The sequence below is a fragment of the Somniosus microcephalus genome, unplaced genomic scaffold (assembly GCF_052327205.1).
Source record: "Somniosus microcephalus isolate GS21.2 unplaced genomic scaffold, FLI_Smic_1.0 unresolved_chr6, whole genome shotgun sequence".
Lineage (NCBI taxonomy): Eukaryota > Metazoa > Chordata > Chondrichthyes > Squaliformes > Somniosidae > Somniosus > Somniosus microcephalus.
The window spans coordinates 33,878,434-33,897,009 of NW_028225184.1; the positions used below are offsets into that span (position 1 = coordinate 33,878,434).

Genomic DNA, 18,576 nt, shown 5'->3' on the forward strand with positions numbered 1-18,576 from the left:
TGCGAACTACATGAACCTTACCTGGATCCGCAGATTCACCCTTTCTGTGTGCAGCCTGCTAGTTCTGTCTTTGTAAACACATTGCCACCAATCAGGAGGCTTTTCCTGCTTTTCTTCCCGCCAATCACAGTTTGGTAATTGGAGCTGATCCTTGTTATTTGAGATTTGAGCCAATCTCCGCCCTCTGACTGAAAGCTGCTGTTTCAAAATATCAATCGAACCGGTTTGACAACTCTTTTAGCTATGAACAAAATTAGTTCAAAACAATTCTTTGTCACGTATTATCACAATAAAAGAGACCCAGCTCTAGGAATGAATTGTAATGCCTCTACCTGGGACTTTAAGAACCGTTCCACAGATTCACTGATGTTTGAACTTTCAGACCAACACCTCAGAGCCAGTGACTGGTGTTTCAGTGCGGGGAGGGCGAGCCACGTCGAACCATTTAACTGCTGAATGACGTTGCCCTGGAATGGGGAAGAAGTGATGTCTCCAGGGTTACTTCTCTCAGTTGACTGGATGGTAGTCAGTGCCGCTCCCTGTTCACCAATCACCCCTGTGCAAACTGAGCTACATTGAGGGGGAAGTTCAGTCTGAGATAGCACGGTTCAGTCTGAGAGAGGGACAGTTCAGTCTGAGAGAGGGGTTGGTTCAGTCTGAGAGATGGGGCAGGTCAGTCTGAGAGAGGGGGTTTCAGTCTGAGAGGGGGGGTTCAGTCTGAGAAAGGGGGTGGTTCAGTCTGAGAGAGGGCGCGATTCAGTCTGAGATTTGGGTTCAGTCTGAGAAAGGCAGCGGTTCAGTCTGAGGGAGGGGATGGTAGAGTCTGAGAGAGGGCGTGGTTCAGCCTGAGACGGGGCAGTTCAGTCTGAGAGAGGGGCGGTTCAGTCTGAGAGAGGGGATGGTTCAGTATGAGAGAGGGGGCGGTTCAGTCTGAGAGAGGGGCCGCTACAGTCTATGAGAGGGGGGGTTCAGTCTGATAGAGGGAGCAGTTCAGTCTGAGAGAGGTGCCGTTCAGTTTGAGAGGGCGACGGTTCAGTCTGAGAGAACGATGGTTCAATATGAGAGAGGGGCGATTCAGTCTGTGAGAGGGGGTTTAAGTCTGATAGATGGAGCACTTCAGTCTGAGAGGGGGTGGTTTAGTCTGAGAGAGGGGGTTCAGTCTGAGAGAGGGGCGTTCAGTCTGGGAGAGGAAGCGGTTCAGTCTGAGAGAGGATGGATTCAGTCTGAGACAGGGGGGTTCAGTATGAGTGAGGGGGCTTCAGTATGAGTGAGGGGATGTTTCAGTCTGAGAGAGGATGCGGTTCAATTTGAGAGAGGGCATGGTTCAGTCTGAGAGAGGGGATGTTTCAGTCTGGGAGAGGGGGCGGTTCAGTCTGAGAGAGGGGGCGGTACAGTCTGAGAGAGGGGGGGTTCAGTATGAGAGAGGGAATAGTTCAGTCTGAGAGGAAGAGGGTAAGTCTGTGAGAGTTGGGTTCAGTCTGAGAGAGGGGGTTCAGTCTGAGAGAGTGCGTTCAGTCTGAGGGAGGGTGTTCAGTCTGAGAGAGGAGGTTCAGTCTGAGAGAGTGCGGTCAGTCTGAGAGAGGGTGTTCAGTCTGAGAGAGGGGGTTCAGTCTGAGAGAGGGGGCTTCAGTCTGAGAGAGGGGACGGTTCAGTCTGCGAGAGGGGATTTAAGTCTGAGAGAGGGGGGTTCAGTCTGAGAGAGGGGGCTTCAGTCTGAGAGAGGACACGGATCAGTCTGAGAGGGGGCAGTTCAATCTGAGAGAGGGCATAGCTCTGAATTAGAGAGGACGGGGATCAGTCTGAGAGAGGGCACAGCTCAGTCTGAGAGCGGGGATAACACTCTGAGAGAGGGTTTTTTTCAACCTGAGAGAGTGGGTGTTTCAGTCTGAGAGAGGGGATTCAGACTGAGAGGGGACGATTCTGTCTGAGAGAGGTGACAGTTCAGTCTGAGAGAGGGGACGGTTCAGTCTGAGAGAGGGGACGGTTCAGTCTACAAAAGGGGCGGTTCCGTCTGAGACAGGGGACGGTTCAGTCTGAGGGAAGAAATGATGTATCCAGGGTTACATCTCTCAGGTGACTGGATGTTATTCAGGGCCACTCCCTGTTCACCCATCACCACTGTGCACACTGAGCTACATTGAGGGGAAAGTTCAGTCTGAGACAGCACGGTTCAGTCTGAGAGAGGGACAGTTCAGTCTGAGAGAGGGGGCAGGTCAGTCTGAAAGCGGGGGTTTCAGTCTGTGAGAGGGGTCGGTTGAGACTGAGAGATGGGATGGTTCAGTCTGAGAGAGTGGCGGTTCAGTCTGAGAGAGGGACGTTTCAGTCTGAGAGAAGGGTGGATTAGTCTGAGAGAGGGGTCGGTTCAGACTGAGAGAGGGGATGGTTCAGTCTGAGAGATTGGCGGTTCAGTCTGAGAGAGGGGATGGTTCCGTCTGAGAGAGGGGATGTTTCTGTCTGAGAGAGGGTGCAGTTCAGTCTGAGAGATGGGACGGGTCAGTCTGAGAGAGGGGCGGTTCAGTCTGAGAGAGGAGACGGTTCAGTCGGAGAGAGGGGGGGTTTAGCGTGAGAGAGGGGCCGCTTCAGTCCGAGAGAGGGGGCGGTTCAGTCTGAGAGAGGGGCGGTTCAGTCTGAGTGAAAGGCGGATTAGTCTTTGAGAGGTGTCGGTTCAGTCTGAGAGAGGGGCAGTTCAGGGGACGGTTCATTCTGAGAGATGGGGATCAGACTGCGAAGTGACGGTTCAGTCTGAAAGAGGTGTCGGTTCAGTCTGAGAGGAATGGATCAGTCTGAGAGAGTGCGGTTCAGTCTGAGAAAAGGCGGTTCAGTCTGAGCAAGGGGAGTTCAATCTGAGAGAGGAACGGTTCAGCCTGAGAGGGTGCAGTTCAGTCTGAGAGAGGGGATTCAGCCTGAGAGAGGGGGCGGGTCAGTCTGAGAGAGGAGTGGTTCAGTCTGAGAGAGGGGAATGTTTAGTCTGAGAGGGGATGGTTCAGTCTGAGAGAGGGGATGGATTAGGCTGAGAGAGGGGAGGGATCAGTCTGAGTGAGGGGGTTCAGACTGAGAGAGGGGATGGTTTAGGCTGAGAGAGGGGATGGATCAGTCTGAGAGAGGGGTTTCAGACTGAGAGAGGGTCGGATCAGTCTGTAAGAGGGAGTGGTTCTGTCTGAGAGAGGACGGTTCAGTCTGAGAGAGGGGGTGTTCAGTCTGAGAGAGGGGAGGGTTCAGTCTGAGAGAGGAGACGGTTCAGTCTGAGAGAGGGGGGTTCAGTCTGAGAGAGGGGATGGTTCAGTCTGAGAGGGGCAGTTCATTTTGAGAGGGGATGGTTCAGTCTGAGAGAAGGGACGGTTCAGCCTGAGAGAGGGGGCTGTTCAGTCTGAGGGAGGGGGAGGTTCATTCTGAGAGAGGGGACAGTTCAGTCTGAGAGAGGGGCGGTTCAGTATGAGAGGGGTCGGATCAGTCTCAGAGAGGGATGGTTCAGACTGAGAGATTGGGCAGTTCAGACGGAGAGAGGGGGGTGTTCAGTCTGAGACAGGTGATGGTTCAGTCTGAAAGGGGACGGTTCAGTCTGAGAGAGGGGGCATTCAGTCTGAGAGAGGGGATGGTTCATTCTGAGAGAGGGGCGGTTCATTCTGAGAGAGGGGCCGGTTCAGTCTGAGAAAGGAACGGTTCAGTCTTAGAGAGGGGACGGTTCAGTCTGAGAGGAGATGGTTCAGTCTGAGAGAGGGGACGGTTCAGTCTGAGAGGGGGTGTTTCAGTCTGAGAGAGGGGACGGTTCAGTTTGTGAGGGGATGGTTCAGTCTGAGAGAGGGGGCGGTTCAGTCTGACAGAGGGGAAGGTTCAGTCTGAGAGAGTGGAGGGATCAGTCTGAGAGAGGGGGCGGTTCAGTCTGACAGAGGGGAAGGTTCAGTCTGAGAGAGTGGAGGGATCAATCTGAGAGAGGGGGCGTTTCTGTCTGAGAGAGGGGAAGGTTCAGTCTGAGAGAGTGGAGGGATCAGTCTGAGAGAGGGGGTTCAGACTGAGAGAGGGGACAGTTCAGTCTGATAGAAGGCTGCTTCAGAATGAGAGAGGGGGGTTCAGTCTGTAAGAGGGAGTGGATCAGCCTGAGAGAGGAGACGGTTCAGCCTTAGTGAGGGGGTGTTCAGTCTGAGAGTGAGACTGCAGCCTGAGAGAGGGGGCAGTCCAGACAGAGAGGGGGTTCAGTCTGAGAGAGAGGGCAGTGCAGCCTGAGAGATGGCCTGGTTGAATCAGAGAGGGGGCGGTTCTGTCTGAGAGGGGATGGTTCAGTCTGAGAGATGCGTCGTTTCATTCTGACCGAGGGACAGTTCAGTCTGAGAGAGGGGACGGTTCAGGCTGAGAGAGGGGGCGGTTCAGTCTGAGAGAGGGGGGTGTTCATTTTGAGAGAGGTGATGGTTCAGTCTGAGAGGGGGGAGGTTCAGTCTGAGAAGGGACTGTTCAGTCTGAGAGAGGGGGCGTTTCAGTCTGAGAGAGTGAGTGGTTTAGTCTGAGAGAGGGGACAGTTCAGAGACAAATTTTAGCATTTAAGCTATAGCATTGCCTCAAACAGCCCAGAGGTTGGGAGGCTCACACGGCTGCACAATGTCATAAGGACACTCAGTATTGCACCAGCCACAAAGGGACAGAGACAGAATGACACACAGAAAACCAGCAAATTATTTTAGGCCACACAAATGGTGGGACAGAGAAAGACACTGAGGAAACCAGAGAGAGAGAAAAAAAAATAGACTGAATAACACGAGGGAGAGACAGAGAAACAGAGACTGTGGGAAAGACCGAAACTGCGAGAGAGAGAGAGAGACAGAGGTAGAGAGAGAGGGAAACAGAGTTGAGATGAAGAGAGAGACTTTCTTGAAGGTGCATTTTGCTGATTAAATTAATTCTCTGTTGTGTAAAGATGTTCCCTGTTAGGGAAATTTGTTTCCTGTAGATGTTTTCTGTTGTGTTAAGTTTTTTCCTGTTGTTTAGAGTTGTTGTCTGCTTTGTAAACATGTTCCTTATTGCGTAATTTTTTTCCTGTTGTGCAAATATGTCCTGTGTTACTGTCCGTCTCCTCACTGTGACAATGTGTTAGGGTTTTACTCTGGCAAAGATCACCAAGAGTACTCCATTCCCCTACACTCCCCACTGGACCTAAACTACATCTAATATTAGCAGCACAGAGCACTGAAATGATCTAAGATCTTAATCTGATGTTACATTTTATTGATAGTCTGACCTATTGAGGCGGGCTTTTTGCTCAAAAAGGCGGCAGTAAAGAGCTCAGCTGGATATCCAGTAAATGGCCGCCCTGCACCGAAAGAACAATGGGCAAACCCGCCAATCACAGTCGCTGCTGTGGGCCTGATCAAAATAGGAGCACTGCAAATAAATGGAGAGACTGACGGACATGGAGAGCGAGAGAGAGAGAGAGAGATATATAGAGAGAGAGAGAGCAAGAGAGAGAGAGAGAGAAACAGAGAGAGAGATAGAGAGAGAGACAGACAGACAGAGACAGAGACAGAGAGCTAGATAGGGAGAGAGTGAGCTAGAGATTGTGAAAGTCAACATTGAGTTCAACAATTTCAGATAATTATCCCTGCCCCCATTTTTCATGCAGTATGATTTTTGCCATTCCCATTTGCAACATTTTATCTTTCCTGCCTCTTACAAAAGTACAGGATGTACTTTCTATTTCTTCCTCCCCTCCTAAAACCCCCTCCCTGTCTCTGCACCTGCTTAATATCTGTTACATCTCCAGCTTTCTCCAGTTCTGATGAAGGGTCCCAGACCTGAAACATTAACTCTGTTTCTCTCTCCACGGATGCTGCCTGGCCTGCTGAGTATTTCCAGAATTTTCTGTTGATATTTCAGACTTCCAGCATCCGCAGTATTTTGCAATTATATTAGTGTTTGGTTCACTGGCACCTCTCTTATAGGAATACCTACCTTGAAGAAGTTCTGCTCTTCTCTCCAACGGGAGTTCCGTTTATCTATTCAACCAAATTCATCTTCATTGCCTTCAGTTTCCCTTCTCGTTTTTGACCAGGTATTTGCCAAAACTCGGTTTCACAGCCACATCTCCTTCCTCAGTAACTGTCTCCGGTTCAGAGTTACTCCATGTGGATTCCAACTAAACTTCCACCTTTCATGTTTTGGATCCACCCAAGTTTACAAATATCTCCTCGATATTCATCATTCTTCAAACTACTGCTGTCGCTGCATCTTGAGATCCAAGCTCAAAACTATGCGCTGCGACATGAACAACCTCGACCTCTCTCTTCAGCAGCACCGAGGCATTCTATTTCAATGCTGTCCGGGTCCATAGTTCCATTTCATCCTTCGACTCAACCAACGCTTCAACAAATAACTTTTTTTCTTCCTTTCTGATGTCAAGGATCACAAGCTTCATCAACTCGTGGAAACCAACGCCCCCCAGAAACTTCTTTCCCGTTACTTTCCTCCGATCCGATCCCATCTTCCAATCTCACCCCCTGCAGTGTTTTCACTATCCCCTCTGACCTTCCCCTCTCTGACTCCGAACGATCAGTCCTCAGCAAAGGCCTGAGCTTCATCCATTTACACCCCACCTGAATGAATTTCGAGCTCGGCACGATGCTGAGCTCTTCTTCCGTCGCCTGCATCTCTGTGCCCACTTCTTTGGCCAGGAGTCTTCCCCCCGCACGGCTGATCCTTTCTCCCGCTTTCTAAATTCTCGTTCTACTTGGACCCCTCCCTCTGGCCTTCTACCCTCTCTCGGTCTTTTCATTGCTAACTGCCGACGTGACATCGGCCGTCTCCATTTCTCTGCACCTCTCACTCACTCCAACCTAACTCCCTCTGTCCTTGTAGCACTCCATTCTCTCCGATCCAACCCTAACATTATCATCAAACCTGCTAATAAGGGCGGTGCTGTTGTTGTTTCGCTACCCGACCTCTACCGTGCGGAAGCTGAACTCCAACTCTCCAACACCTCCTCCTACCTCCGCCTGGACCATGAACCCACTAGCAAAAATCAAGCCATTGTTTCCAAGTGTGTCATTGACCTCATCTGCTCTGGGGATCTTCCCTCCATGGCCGCCAATCTCATAGTCCCCCAACCCCGCAAAGCCCGTTTCTACCTCCTTCCCAAGATCCACCAACAGGACTGCCCTGGTAGACCCAGCGTTTCAGCCTGTTCTTGCCCCACGGAACATATCTCTTCCTATCTCGACTCGATTTTTTCTCCCCTTGTCCAGACTCTTCCCACCTACATTCGCGACTCTTCCGACGCCCTCCATCACTTTTACATTTTCCAGTTTCCTGGCCCCAAATGTCTCCTTTTCACCATGGGCATCCAATCGCTCTACACCTCCATCCCCCACCAGAACGGCGTTCGGGCGCTCCGTTTCTTCCTTGAACAGAAGCCCAACCAGTCCCCATCCACCACCACCCTCCTCCACCTGGCTGAACTTGTTCTCACATTGAACAACTTCTCCTTTGACTCCAATCACTTACTCCAAATTGAAGGTGTGCTATGGGAACCCGCATGGGCCCTAGCTATGCCTGCCTGTTCATGGGGTTTGTGGAACATTCTTTGTTCCAGTCCTACACAGGTCCCCTCCATCACGTCTTTTTCCGTTACATCGGTGACTGTATTGGTGCAGTTTCCTGCTCTCGCCCTGAACTAGATACGTTAATTCACTTTACTTCCAATTTCCACCCTTCCCTCACCTTCACATGCTCCATCTCCGACTCTTCCCTTCCCTTCCTTGAATTCTCCATCTCCATTTCTGGCGATCGGCTTTCAACAAACATCCACTACAAGCCCACGACTCCCACAGCTACCTGGACTACAATTCCTCCCACCCCGCTTCCTGTAAGGACTCTATTCCATTCTCCCAGTTTCTTCATCTCTGCCGCATCTGTTCTGACGATGCCACCTTCCATACTAGTGCTTCTGACATGTCTTCCATTTTCCTCAACTGAGGATTCCCCTCTACCATGGTTGACATGGCCCTTGACCATGTCCGTTCTATTTCCCGCACTTCTGCACTCACCCTGCCCCTCCCTCCCAGAACCACGATAGGGTTCCCCTTGTCCTCACCTTTCATCCCACCAGCCTCCACATTCAACGGATCATCCTCCGCCATTTCCGCCACCTCCAACATGATCCCACCAGCAAACACATCTTCCCCTCCCCCCCTTTCAGCAGTCCGAAGGGACAGCTCCCTCCGCAACACCGTGGTCCACTCCTCAATCACTCCCAACAGCCCTGATCCTTCACCTGGCACCTTCCCGTGCAAGTGAAGGAGATGCAACACATGCCCTTTTACCTCCTCCCTTCCCACTGGCCAGTGCCCCAAATACTCCTTCCAGGTGAAACAGCGATTAACGTGTACTTCTTGCAATTTAATATACTGTATTCGCTGCTCACGATAATGTCTCCTCTACATTGGGGAGACCAAACGCAGATAGGGGCGACCGCTTTGTGGAACACCTCCATTCAGTTCGTATGGCTGACACTGAGCTTCCGGTCACCTGTCACTTTAATTCACCGCACCACTCCCACTCTGATCTCTCTGTCCTCGGGCTATTGCATTGTACCAATGCAGCTCAACGTATGCTCGAGCAACAGCACCTCATCTTTCGATTGGGCTCTTTGCTGACTGCCGGACTCAACATTGAGATCAACAATTTCAGATATTTATCCCTGCCCCCATTTTTCACGCAGTATGATTTTTGCCATTCACATTTGCAACATTTTATCTTTCCTCCCTCTTACAAAAGTACAGGATGTTCTTTCTATTTCTTCCTCCTTCCGAACCCCCCCCCGCCCTGTCTCTGCACCCACTTAATATGTTACATCTCCAGCTTTTGTCAGTTCTGATGAAGTGTCCCAGACCTGAAACGTTAACTCTGTTTCTCTCTCCACGGATGCTGCCTGGCCTGCTGAGTATTTCCAGCATTTTCTGTTGTTATTTCAGATTTCCAGCATCCGCAGTATTTTGCAATTATATTAGAGTTTGGTTCACTGCCACCTCTCTGCTGGGAACGCCTACCTTGAAGATGTTCTTCTCTTCTCTCCGACGGGAGTTCCGTTTACCTATTCAAACTTGTTCATCTTCATTGCTTTCAGTTTCCCTTCTCGTTTTGACCAGGTATCTGCCAAGATTCGGTTTCACAGCCACACCTCTTTCCTCAGTAACTGTCTCCGGTTCAGAGTTATTCCACGTGGATTCCAACTAAACTTCCACCTTTCATGTTTTCAATCCACCCAGGATTACAAATATCTCCTCGACATTCATCGTACTTCAAACTACTGCTCTCACCGCATCATGAGATCCACGCTCAATGCCATGTGCCGCCATATGAACAACCTTGACCTCTCTCTTCAGCACCGACCTCCTCAGAAGACAAACACGGGACACAACCAACAGAGTACAATTCGTCGTCCAGTACTTCCCCGGAGCGGAGGAACTGCGCCATGTTCTTCGCAGCCTTCAACATGTCATCGATGACGACAAACATTTCGCTAAGACCATCCCCACGCCTCCACTACTCGCTTTCAAACAGCCACCTAAACTCAAACAGACCATCGTTTGTAGCAAATTACCCTGCTTTCAGGAGAACAGCGACCACGACACCACACAACCCTGCCACAGCAACCTCTGCAAGACATGCCAGAACATAAACACAGATACCATCGTAACACTTGAGGACACCACCCACCAGGTATATGGTACATACACATGTGACGCGGCCAATGTTGTCTACCTCATGCGTTGCAGGAAAGGATGCCCCGGAGCATGGTACATCGGCGAGAGCATGCAGACACTGCGACAATGGGTGAAGTGACACCGCGCAACAATCACCAGGCAGGAGTGTTCCCTCCCAGTCGGGGAACACTTCAGCAATTACTGACATTCAGCCTCCGATCTTCGGGTAAGCATTATCCAAGGCGGCCTTCGAGACACACGACAACGCAAAATCGTCGAGCAGAAACTGATAGCCAAGTTCCGCAACCATGAGGACGGCCTCAACCGAGATCTTGGGTTCATGTCACGTTACATGTAACCCCACCTGAGGCAGGGTCATCCAGACTCGAGTCGACATTGGCTTGTTCTCTCTACACAGATGCAGCCGGACCTGCTGTGATTTCCAGCAAAAAAAAATAAATGTTTTTTGTCTTTTTTTGTTTTTCATACAGACCCCAGCATCTGCAATAGTTGACCCCTTGTGACCCCACCTCATTGTTCTTTGATTTAATGCTTTCCTGGCTGATCTTATGGGACACCATTCACACCTTTGATTGCTGTGATTATCTCTCTGCCGAGGTGTGATAAATGGCAGTTGGCAAGATTACCTGTAAACATCTGACATTATTCTCTGACTATATAAGGTGTGTCTTTATATATTTCTCTACTTCACCTGACGAAGGAGCAGCGCTCCGAAAGCTTGTGCTTTCAAATAAAGCTGTTGGACTGTAACCTGGTGTTGTGTGACATTTTACATTCAGTAGCAGCGACGCACTCTATTTCAATGCTGTCCGGGTCCACAGTTCCATTTCATCCTTCGACTCATCCAACGTTTCAACAAAAAACATTTTTTCTTCATTTCTGATGTCAAGGATCGCAAACTTCATCAACTCGTGGACACCAACGCCCCCCCAGAACTTTCTTCCACATTAATTTCCTCCGATCCGATCACTTCTTCCAATCTTACCCCCTGCCATGTTTTCACTATCCCCTCTGACCTTCCCCTCTCTGACCCCGAAAGATCAGTCCTCAGCAAAGGCCTGAGCTTCATCCCCTTACGCCTCCATCTCAATGAATTTCGAGCTCGGCAAGATGCTGAGCTCTTCCTCCATTGCCTTCATCTCCGTGCCCACCCCTCTGGTCATGAGTCTTACCCCCGCATCGCTGATCCTTTCTACCACTTTCTAAATTCTCGTTCTACTTGGACCCCTCCCTCTGGCCTTCTACCCTCTCCAGATCATTTCATTGCTAACTGCCGACGTGACATCGGCTGTCTCCATTTCTCTGCTCCCCTCACTCACTCCAACCTAACTCCCTTTGAACTTGCAGCACTCCATTCTCTCCGATCCAACCCTAACATTATCATTAAACCTGCTGATAAGGGCGGTGCTGTTGTTGTTTCGCTAACTGACGTCTACCGTGCAGAAGCTGAATTCCAACTCTCCAACATCTCCTCCTATCTCCGCCTGGACCATGAACCCACTAGCAAAAATCAAGCCATTGTTTCCAAGTGTGTCATTGACCTCATCTCCTCTGGGGATCATCCCTCCATGGCCGCCAATCTCATAGACCCCCAACCCCGCACAGCCCGTTTCTACCTCCTTCCCAAGATCCACCAACAGGACTGCCCTGGTAGACCCATCGTTTCAGCCTGTTCTTGCCCCATGGAACTTATCTCTTCCTATCTCGACTCTATTTTTTCTCCCCTTGTCCAGACTCTTACCACCTACATTCACGACTCTTCCGATGCCCTCCGTCACTTTAACATTTTCCAGTTTCCTGGCCCCAAATGTATCCTTTTCACTATGTGCATCCAATCGCTCTACACCTCCATCCCCCACCAGAACGGCGTTCGGTCACTCCGTTTCTTCCTTGAACAGAGGCCCAACCAGTCCCCATCCACCACCACCCTCCTCTGCATGGCTGAATTTGTTCTCACATTGAACAACTTCTCACTTGACTCCATTCAATTACTCCAAATTAAAGGTGTTGCTATGGGAACCCGCACGGGCCCTAGCTATGCCTGCCTGTTCATGGGGTATGTGGAACATTCTTTGTTCCAGTCCTACTCAGGTCCCCTCCATCACCTCTATTTCCGTTACGTCGGTGACTGTATTGGTGCAGTTTCCTGCTCCCGCCCTGACCTAGATAAGTTCATTCACTTTACCTCCAATTTCCACCCTTCCCTCACCTTCACATGCTCCATCTCCGACTCTTCTCTTCCCTTCCTTGACTTCTCCATCTCCACTTCTGGCGATCGGCTTTCAAAAAACATCCACTACAAGTCCACGACTCCCACAGCTACCTGGACTACAAGTCCTCCCACCCCGCCTCCTGTAAGGACTCTATTCCATTCTCCCAGTTTCTCCATCTCTGCCGCGTCTGTTCTGACGATGCCACCTTCCATACTAGTGCTTCTGACATGTCTTCCTTTTTCCTCAACTGAGGATTCCCCTCTACAATGTTTGACACGGCCCTTGACCATGTCCGGTCTATTTCCTGCACTTCTGCACTCACCCTGCCCTTCCCTCCCAGAACCACGATATGTTTCCCCTTGTCCTCACCTTTCATCCCACCAGCCTCCACATTCAGCGGATCATCCTCCGCCGTTTCCGCCACCTCCAGCATGATCCCCCCACCAGCAAACACATCTTCCCCTCCCCCCCTTTCAGCAGTCCGAAGGGACAGCTCATGACGGGACAGCGTGGTCCACTCCTCAATCACCCCAACCACCCTGCTCCTTCACCTGGCACCTTCCCATGCAAGTGCAGGAGATGCAACACATGCCCTTTTACCTCCTCCCTTCCCACTGGCCAGGGCCGCAAACACCCCTTCCAGGTGAAACAGAGGATTACGTGCATTCTTGCAATTTAATATACTGTATTCACTGCTCACGATGCTGTCTCCTCTACATTGGGGAGACCAAACGCAGATTGGGCGACCGCTTAGCGGAACACCTCCATTCAGTCCGTATGGGTGACCCTGAGCTTCCTGTCACCTCTCACTTTAATTTACCGCATCATTCCCACTGTGATTTCTCTGTCCTCGGGCTATTGCATTGTAGCAATGCAGCTCAACGTATGCTCGAGCAACAGCACCTCATCTTTCGATTGGGCTCTTTGCTGACTGCCGGACTCATCATTGAGTTCAACAATTTCAGATATTTATCCCTGCCCCCATTTTTCACGCAGTATGATTTTTGCCATTCACATTTGCAACATTTTATCTTCCTGCCTCTTACAAAAGTACAGGATGTTCTTTCTATTTCTTCCTCCTTCCTAACCGCCCCCCGCCCTGTCTCTGCACCTGCTTAATATCTGTTACATCTCCAGCTTTTGTCAGTTCTGATGAAGTGTCCCAGACCTGAAACTTTAACTCTGTTTCTCTCTCCACGGATGCTGCCTGGCCTGCTGAGTATTTCCAGCATTTTCTGTTGTTATTTCAGATTTCCAGCATCCGCAGTATTTTGCAATTATATTAGTGTTTGGTTCACTGCCACCTCTCTGCTGGGAACGCCTACCTTGAAGAAGTTCTGCTTTTCTCTCCGACGGGAGTTCCGTTTATCTATTCAATCTTGTTCATCTTCATTGCTTTCAGTTTCCCTTCTCGTTTTTGACCAGGTACCTGCCAGGATTCGGTTTCACAGCCACATCTCTTTCCTCAGTAACTGTCTCCGGTTCAGAGTTATTCCACGTGGATTCCAACTAAACTTCCACCTTTCATGTTTTCAATCCACCCAGGATTACAAATATCTCCTCGACATTCATCGTTCTTCAAACTACTGCTCTCACCGCATCTTGAGATCCAAGCTCAACGCCATGCGCCGCCATTTGAACAAACTTGACCTCTCTCTTCAGCACCGACCTCTTCAGAAGACAAACACGGGACACAACCAACAGAGTACCATTCGTCGTCCAGTACTTCCCCGGAGCGTAGAAACTATGTCATGTTCTTCGCAGCCTTCAACATGTCATCGATGACGACGAACAGCTCACTAAGACCATCCCCACGCCTCCACTACTCGCTTTCCAACAGCCGCCTAACCTCAAACAGACCATCGTTCACAGCAAATTACCCAGCTTTCAGGAGAACAGCGACCATGACACCACACAGCCCTGCCACAGCAACCTCTGCAAGACATGCCAGATCATCAACACAGATACCATCATCACACGTGAGGACACCACCCACCAGGTACATGGTACATACTCATGTGACTCGGCCAACGTTGTCTACCTCATACATTGCAGGAAAGGATGCCCCGGAGCATGGTACATTGGCGAGACCATGCAGACACTGCGACAATGGATGAACTGACACCGCACAACAATCACCAGGCAGGAGTGTTCCCTCCCAGTCGGGGAACACTTCAGCAGTCAAGGACATTCAACCTCCGATCTTCGGGTAAGCATTCTCCAAGGCGACCTTCGAGACACACAACAACGCAAATTCGTCGAGCAGAAACTGGTAGCCAAGTTCCGCACCCATGAAGACGGCCTCAACCGAGATCTTGGGTTCATGTCACGCTACATGTAACCCCACCTGATGCAGGGTCATCCAGACTCGAGTCGACATTGGCTTGTTCTCTCTACACAGATGCGGCCGGACCTGCTGTGATTTCCAGCAACAAAAAAAAAGATTTTTGTCTTTTTTTGTTTTTCATACAGACCCCAGCATCTGCAATATTTGACCCCTTGTGACCCCACCTCGTTGTTCTTTGATGTAATGTTTTCCTGAATGACCTGTTTGGACACCATTCACACCTTTCATTGCTGTGATCATCTCTCTGCCGAGGTGTGATAAATGGCAGTTGGCAAGATTACCTGTAAACATCTGACATTATTCTCTGACCATATAAGCTGTGTCTTTATGCATTTCTCCACTTCACCTGACGAAGGAGCAGCGCTCCGAAAGCTTGTGCTTTCAAATAAATCTGTTGGACTATAACCTGGTGTTGTGTGACTTCTTATATTCAGTAGCACCGACGCACTCTATATCAATGCTGTCCGGGTCCACAGTTCCATTTCATCCTTCGATTCATCCAACGCTTCAACAAAAAACATTTTTTCTTCCTTTCTGATGTCAAGGATCACAAGCTTCATCAACTCGTGGACACCAACGACCCCCCCCAGAACCTTCTTCCCCATTACTTTCCTGCGATCCTATCATTTCTTCCAATCTAACCCCCTGCCATGTATTCACTATCCCCTCTGACATTCCCCTCTCTGACCGCGAACGATCAGTCCTCAGCAAAGGCGTGAGCTTCATCCCCTTATGCCTCCATCTTAATGAATTTCGAGCTCGGCACGATGCTGATCTCTTCTTCCATCGCCTTCATCTCCGTGCCCATTCCTCTGGTCATGAGTCTTCCCCCCGCACGGCTGATCCTTTCTCCAGCATTCAAAATTCTCGTTCTACTTGGACAACTCTGTAAAGTCTGTAGGTATTATGGCGAATTAATACACAGACTACAAGAGTAACTTTAACAGGACTTTACTATTCGAAGGTCAGGGCGAATCTGCCCAATAAATCCTGACACAGCACTTATATACCGGTGTGGTCACCGTCGGTATTACATTATACAGCAGCCAAGATAAAGTAGTGCCACACCTAAAATAGTTCTCTTAAAGGTGGACGGTTACATACAATAGTTCTCTTAAAGGTAGAACAGTTACATATACTACGATCCTCCTTTTTTAGCTTACAACATACTTATTCCCCATTAACATAACATCATAACATATATACAACTTATGCAAAACAGTTCACAGATTCAGTCTCTCTGGAGGCTTCCTGACACTGTCCGGATAACGCCTCGGTGGTGTAGTAGTTTTCGGCGGGGTAGTAGGTTCTTCTGGCAAGGTCGATTCGGCTTGAAGGACAGTGTCAGGTTCATCTGATTCCAGTATTACCAGATCGGAGGTAGGTGCTCTGGGTATCTCTGCTTCAACATTAGCCGTGTAAGGTTGTGGAGTAGGTTGGTCCTTTGTGGATGACCCTATGATCTGGTCAACATGGCGCCTTATTATGCTGTCACCAATGTCCACGGTATACATCAGCGGCCCTAGCCTTTTCCCAATAGTTCCAGGCTGCCATTTCTCGGTACGATTGTCCCGGGCCAAAACTTGTTGACCTATCTGAAAGGATCTATTTGGCCTTTCATTCATGCCCTGAAATTGCCGGTTCTCTACGTCCCTTCGGACGTTTGGCTTAATCAAATCCAGCCGGCATCTTAGTCTTCTATTGAAAAACATCATGGCGGGAGTTTGGTTTGTGACCGCATGTGTTGCATTCCGGTATGCCAACAAGAAGTTATCTACCTTATGTTGTAGGTTGATGTCTTCATTACCCTTGGCCTTTATGGCCTTCTTGAAGGTCTGGACAAACCTTTCAGCTAATCCATTGGTGGCGGGATGGTATGGGGCTGACGTGTAGAGCTTGACCACATTCCTTTTTAAGAACTTCCTGAATTCTTCGGACACAAATTGCGGTCCATTATCAGAACAGATCTGTTCCGGCAGCCCATTCCTGGCAAATATGGCCCTTAATACTGTGATGGTTTTTTCCGTGGTGGTGGAGGACATCTTTATTACCTCCGGCCACTTGGAGTGTGCATCCAACGCGATTAGAAACATTGAGTCCATAAATGAACCAGCAAAGTCGACGTGTACCCTTTGCCAAGGAGATGAGGGCCACTCCCATGGATGCAGAGGAGCTTGTGGTGGCGCGTTTTGGACCTTCTGGCATCCTAGACAGCTCTTGGTTATTTCTTCGATGTCTCCATCAATACCTGGCCACCACACAAACGCTCTTGCTAGCTTCTTCATTTTCACTCCACCCAGATGCCCCTCGTGAAGCTCCTTTAGCACCTTATGCTGAAGTTTGGGTGGAATCACCACTCTAGATCCACACATCAAGGTTCCTCGGCACACTGACAGCTGTTCTTTTCTTTGCAAAAATGCGGGCAGCGTTGGTTCGCCATGTGCTGGCCATCCCTCCACTGTTAAATCGTAGACTCGTGAGAGAGTCGGGTAATTTCTTGTTTCATTTTCGATCACCGAATTTGTTACTGGTAGACATTCCACTATGGATGAGTGGAACATCTCTACCGGGTCCACTGTAGCCGCCTCTTCTACTACTGGCAACGGTAGGCGCGATAACCCATCAGCATTTTCATGCTGTTTGGACTTTTGTATTCGATGTCATATTGGTGCACCCCAAGTAACATGGACCACCTCTGTAGCCTTTGCGCTGTCATAGTGGAAACGGCCTTGTTAGGGTTGAATATGGACACCAACGGCTGGTGGTCTGTCAGTAATGTAAACTTCTTGCCCTGCAGGTAATGATTGAATTTCTTTACTCCCCACACAAGGCTGAGGGCCTCCCTATCTATCTGAGCATAATTTCGCTCAGCAGAGGTCAAAGATCGGGACGCAAATGCGACTGGCCTTTCCGAGCCATTTGGTAACTTGTGTGAAAGTACTGCTCCAATTCCATAAGGGGAAGCATCACAAGCTGGACGAAGAGGTAACGTTGGGTTGAAATGAGCCAACACTTCCTCAGAGGTAATCAATGCCTTCCTTCTGCGAAAGGCCTTCTTACAGTCCTCGCTCCACTTCCATGGTACTTCTTTCCGCAACAGAGCATTCAGCGGATGCAGCACCGTGGATAGATTTGGCAGAAACTGGTGGTAATAATTAATCAACCCCAGATACGATCTCAACTGTGCTACATTTTCCGGAGCGGTGGCCTTCGTGACAGCTTCTATCTTGTCAGGTTACTTGTGCAGCCCCTCTTGGTCAATGACATGACCGCAGTACGAGATCCGTTTCTGGAAGAACTCACATTTCTGGCGATTAACTCGAAGGCCATATTCCTTCAACCTGGTGAGCACCAGTTTCAAATTTGTGAGGTGTTCCTCCTCGTCTTCTCCCATAATCAGGATATCGTCCAAGTAACACTGCGTGCTTGGAAAACCCTTTAAGACATGCTCCATGGCCCTCTGCCAAATTGCTGGAGCCGAAGCTACTCCAAAAACCAGTATATTATAACAATACAAGCCTCTGTGCGTGTTGATTGTGAGATACTGGCGCGACTCTTCCTCGACTTCCATTTGTAAGTATGCTTGTGCCAGGTCTATCTTGGTGAAGTGTTTCCCGCCAGGCAATGAAGCAAAGATATCTTCAATCCGCGGGAGCGGGTATTGTACCGTGTGAAGCACCGGATTAACCGTGATCTTGAAGTCTCCGCAGATGCGGTACTTTCCCGGTCCCCCTGGCTTGTTACTTGATGAAGACTTCATGACGGGAACAATGGGCGTGGCCCACTCACTCCAGTCCACCTTAGATAGTACCCCTGAACGTTCAAGCTCTTCCAGTTCTGCCTCCACAGCAGGTCGTATCGCGTAAGGTACCGATCTGGCTTTGAAAAATTTTGGGCTTGCATGTTCTGCAATCTTGATTTTTGCTTTAATTCCTCTCAGTGTTCCCAGTCCTTGCTGTAATACCTCTTTAGCTTCGTCCAATATTCTGGACAACCGTTCAGGTTTGACATCTTCCTTTCCGGAATCTACCGTCATTGTGTTTAGTGAATGCCAGTCTATCTTTATTTTCCTGATCCACTCCCGTCCCAGAAGTGGTGGACCTCCCTTGGGCAGCACATACATGTCCATCCCTTGGTGATCTTTGTCCTTGTATCTCACCTTGACTTTTATCTTTCTGATGGTGTATACTTTGTGTCCCGTGTATGTCTGCAATACTATCTCCGTATCCCGTAGGGGAATATGTTTGAATAACTTTTTGTAATCTTGCTTATTCATGACCGTCAACGCCGATCCGGTGTCCACTTCCAT

At 49.5% G+C, this 18,576-nt stretch overlaps 1 pseudogene; it reads left to right on the plus strand.

The window, feature by feature from the left end:
- LOC147087186 (uncharacterized) overlaps positions 1 to 18,576 on the plus strand; it is a 65,168-nt pseudogene that overhangs the window by 17,889 nt on the left and 28,703 nt on the right.